The 5,013-nt window shown below is 42.8% G+C and overlaps 1 long non-coding RNA gene across 1 annotated transcript; it reads right to left on the minus strand.

Moving 5' to 3' along the window:
- Positions 1-3,222: 3,222 nt before the first annotated feature.
- Positions 3,223-4,604, minus strand: LOC122550277. Its single transcript, XR_006311782.1, has 3 exons — positions 4,571-4,604; positions 3,738-3,938; positions 3,223-3,263 (listed from the first exon to the last, which is right to left on the minus strand). It is a non-coding gene; the product is annotated as an uncharacterized LOC122550277 (long non-coding RNA).
- Between the last annotated feature and the right edge of the window lie 409 nt (positions 4,605-5,013).

The raw sequence follows: 5,013 nt of genomic DNA on the forward strand, positions 1-5,013 counted from the left end.
TGGCTTTTCTAGTTGCAGATCTCAGAATTATATTGAGTAAATAATGAGAGATTTCCCATTCATGAACCAAGTGATTTGTGGATAAAGAAGATCAAGGCAGATTAATTTAAATACTTTATGCACTGAACCAGAGGTAACTGGAATTCTATTTAAGTTACGTAAATAATTTCTGATACTAAAAAATCACTAATGCAACTCATTTTCACAGGAGGAGTATTAATAATTATTTTAAGAGAGCCTAGTCATGACTTCATAGAGGCAATTATATTATGTGTTAGTTTCTTAAAGTAAACATTAGTGGAAATAACAAACGAGCTGATGGACAATAAACAAATGATCAAAACTTTATTCCCCAGGAATAATCCACACTGATTTCCTAGTTATGTTGTACAAAAGAAATACCGCTATCTGTATACTTTCTCCTTTTGGGAAAGGAGCAAAGCGATTTAAGGGTTAGTGTCAGAGATTTAAGCACAAAGATAACATCTGGCCCATCATGTCCATGCCAGTCATCAGGCACCAAACTATTCCAGTTCCATTTTACAGAATGAGGACTGTAGCCTTGTATGCTATGGCATTTCAAGTATTTATGCAAACGCTTCTTAAATATTGTCATGGTTCCTGTCTATCACTTTACAGACAGTGAGTTATAAATACCCATCGAACTCCGGGTGAAAAAACCTTTCCTCAAATCCCTTCTAAATCGACTATCTCTTATCTAAAAGCTATGCCTTCTGCTTATTGAAGCTTCTACTAAGTGGAAAGAATTTTTTTTTTTTTTAAGATTACTTACAGCGTGGAAACAGGCCCTTCGGCCCAACAAGTCCACACCGACCCGCCGAAGCGCAACCCACCCAGACCCATTCCCCTACAGGCAATTTAGCATGGCCAATTCACCTGACCTGCACATTTTTGGACTGTGGGAGGAAACTGGAGCACCCAGAGGAAACCCACGCAGACACAGGGAGAATGTGCAAACTCCACACAGTCAGTCGCCTGAGATGGGAATTGAACCCAGGTCTCTGGCGCTGTGAGGCAGCAGTGCGAACCACTGTGCCACCGTGCCACCCAAATTCTTCCTACCTACCCTCTACATCTCAACCAGATCGCCCCTCACCTTTCTCATCTCTAAGGGAAACAACTGCAGCCTATCTGGTCAGTCTTCATAGCTGAAACATCTGAGCTCACATACACAAATCATGGAAAATGGAAGAAATTGGTAAAGCCACTTGAATAAACATAATAGGGTGTTGGGTTTAAACATAAAGGCAAAGTATAAAAACAAGAAAATTATTGTAAACCTCTAAATTGCTACTGATGTCCAATTCTGGGGATCACACTTTAGGAAGGTGCCAAGGTCTTGAAAAGGGTATAGCAGAAATTTAACAGAATGATACCAGGGATGAGGGAATTAGACTTGTTCCCATTAGAGGAACGTTAATATTGGGATATTATGAGGGATTTTGATATAGTAAATATAGAGAAATTAAAAGGTGCATTTGAGTTACCAATACACCAGGTTATAGTCCAACAGGTTTATGTGGAAGCACTAGCTTTCGGAGCGCCGCTCCTTCATCAGGTGGCTGTGGGGTACGTGAAGGAGCGGCGCTCCGAAAGCTAGTGCTTCCACATAAACCTGTTGGACTATAACCTGGTGTTGTGTGATTTTTAAATCAGGAATAATGGCAGTCTAACGAAATTCCTGAGGCTTGCTGTCTTTGAGGAGGACCGCCTGCAATCCGTCTATAGCAGTGAGACATTCAGTCTGGAAACAGCAGATATTTTATCCACTGTATCCTCTCGGCCAAAGCTACAGAAAGGCAGAATTAAGTTGTGTTCCATTTGTGAATGGGATATCGATTTCCTGAAAGTTGCTAGTACAGAGCTTAGACAAAGCCATTCAGTGCTGCTTTCATTCGGTGTAATGCTGTCCAATGTTAGTTCAATCTCGTCTGTTATTGATGGAATTGGCTAATATCGAAATTTCCAGACTCCACCAAAGGATTTGATTGACTCGGACTCCGCTTATACCGGATACCAAGATGCTGTAAATATAGCCAGAGCAGAAATCCGGTGCATTTAGTCTTTCCCTTTAACTGGGACAGTGTTCTGCAGCTTAATATTTTAGGTGGAGCTTCTCTGGGCTCACATCAATTCATTACATAAATCTTAAAGTAACTCTTACCTCAGAGAATTGACATAAATTATTTCATGGGAGGTTCTGATCTCAGTAACATTATCGGATATTACTTACCTAACCGAATACATTTGCTGCTCCAATGAGGATTATCACATTCAAACTGCAGTTTTTAAGACAGTCAGTTGTCATAGAAATGCTCCCAGATTCCGCTTCACACGTGTATTTATATCATAAACACTTAGACGTCTCTGCACACAAACAACATCCTGCTGTAATAACCCGAAATGTTGTGTATAGTTTTTGTTTTTTAAAAAAAGAGAGACAGTATTCAAGTGATCTCGTTCCTAACTGGATCCAGCTCTATCACACCGGGGTTAGGGCAATATGGTGAGATGGACTGACTAAACTGAAGTGGTAAAGTTGCCATGTACCAGTTGAACTGTCGCCAATCCGGCGCGGAGCCCAATGTCAGCAATCATTCATGCTCTATCTCACAGGGTGGGATTTTAAAATGTTGAAACCCGGAGTGCTTATTAGCAGCTAAATTAAATAATATTCGTAAAATACAGAATTTGAAACGTTTTGACTCTATAAGGTGTGTCCTACACTGTCTTGGAACTATTTTTTCCCTCTAGCTTCCCTTGCTTTGGATGTTTCCTAAACATTAAAGAACTGAGCAGCCAGCAATACCCGGGTTCATGCCACCAAATGTATTGAATATGGAGCATGTAGCCTCACCTCTGCCTGGTCAAAGCGTTATAGTAGTGCTTCAGGGCGGCGAAGTATTTGGCCAGATCCTCAGCAGAAGCGCCTTCGCCTGGGTCGATGGGCTTGGGCGGGTAAGCCTCGGTAAAAGTTCCTATGCAGATCAGCAAGCAAAATGCAACTCCCAGCCAAAACTTCATGTTGCCTTGCATCTGGAAGGACAAGAAAATGAACTGAGCAGCACATTTTTTTTCCCAGACAAGTTACCGTTTCTGAGACATACGCATTAAAAAACAATCCAGTTCTTAAGCTGGGGAGAAATGTAATGGTTGACACTCCCCAGCGTTACAAAACATCGCACCAAGTGCAGCCGCTTACCAGAACGATCACTGTCAGGGGTCTCTCACAGACACAGTCGCTATGTGCAGAGAAATTAAAAACAGACTCAGATTCCCTGCTCATAGCAATTCTCCCAAAACACACCGACACGCAAACTCATCCCTTTTGAACAATCTGCGCAGCGGCTGGTAACGCAACCTCGGGCGCTTCCCATTTTCGCTCGATGCCAGTTTTATATTATTCATTATCCTTTGGCTAAGCTGTTTGTATCGGTGCAAGAAACTTTGCTAAAGTCCAACGTTCACTGCTATGTATGATAAAGCATGCATTTATTCTGAAATTAGTCTGAAGTCACCACCGAGCTCATCATTTCTTAGTTTAAGTTGCATTCAGCTATCTAAAATCACAATTGGTCAAACTAGGTCGATTTACACGCTTTCCCCTAGAATATTTTCCGCATATAACATATGTAATCTATACATTACACAGAGAGCCTGCCTCAGTGAGACAACCCGATTTGGTGTTAGCCTTGTTCCGGGTTCATGTTACTCACATCTCGGGTCCAGCAGATGGTCAGAGGAAGCTGTTGGGAACCAGACAAGGAACTCTCGCTGTTCTGTGTGCGCCTCTGGCTGGTCGCCGTCTTTTTGAGTCTGAGAAGCTACCGACCTGTCATGCTTTTTATGTGTTCCCTTGGAGGAATTGAGGGAGGTTCCTGGTCACGCTTAATTGACCAGAATTCGTTATCACATTCCTGCAAAGGCGAAGCGACGTCAGCAGCGGCGGTGTTGGAGCCCTGTCACTAACTCGCTGATATATCATTGATAACACTGATTGCTTCCTTCCAACTCAAAGGAAACTTTCGGTCCTATCTACTGTGACCCCTTCCCCCTTTAATATCCCAAGGGAGAATTCGCGATACAATGGAATTTAAAACAAGCTTTAGCAATTCTCAATTATTATCTATTAATAACATTGTACACCCGAACACTTGGTCTGCAAGCCTCCTCGTGCCTTCGACTGAGATAAGGCTAAATTGCTTCATGGCTCACGCTGTATATTTGCTGATCTGTGTGTAAAGCAGAAAATCACCCATCTGGGAACTCGCAGCCCCTGCAATACATTCAAGTGTAAGTCTCTCGGTGATTTGCACGTATTTCTCTCCACTTTCACAGCCTTTTCTATTCTGTTTTTATGCTTCATGGTTGTCAGGAACAACGATTTTAATAAAACACATTATCACTGGCGCATGTTTAAAACGAACGATTCTTGTAACAATTTGGTTAATAATGTTTCTGATTTGGGGGCCGTTACACATTGCTCTACTGCAGCACCTTCAATAGGTTCAAAACATTCAAACGTATACCAGGAGATTAGATTACTTACAGTGTGGAAACAGGCCCTTCGGCCCAACCACACCGACCCGCCGAAGCGCAACCTGCCCATACCCCTAACCTAACACTACGGGCAATTTAGCATGGCCAATTCACCTGACCCGCACATCTTTGGACTGTGGGAGGAAACCGGAGCACCCGGAGGAAACCCACGCAGACACGGGGAAAATGTGCAAACTCCACACAGTCAGTCACCTGAGGCGGGAACTGAACCCGGGTCTCTGGCGCTGTGAGGCAGCAGTGCCACCGTGCCGCCCACGAATCTAAGTAATCTAAGATCTTTGGAAATAAATAAATCTTTGAAATAATTCGAGACCTTCGGAAGAGCCCCAGTATTGTATTTACAGTCTGGAAAGGTGCATTCTGCTTGGTCTAAATACGAGAGGCGCAAGTCTCTTATTAGTAAAATGCCCTTTTTGGCTTGATGGTCAGCCC

The sequence above is a fragment of the Chiloscyllium plagiosum genome, chromosome 5 (genome assembly GCF_004010195.1).
Source record: "Chiloscyllium plagiosum isolate BGI_BamShark_2017 chromosome 5, ASM401019v2, whole genome shotgun sequence".
In the NCBI taxonomy this organism is placed as follows: domain Eukaryota; kingdom Metazoa; phylum Chordata; class Chondrichthyes; order Orectolobiformes; family Hemiscylliidae; genus Chiloscyllium; species Chiloscyllium plagiosum.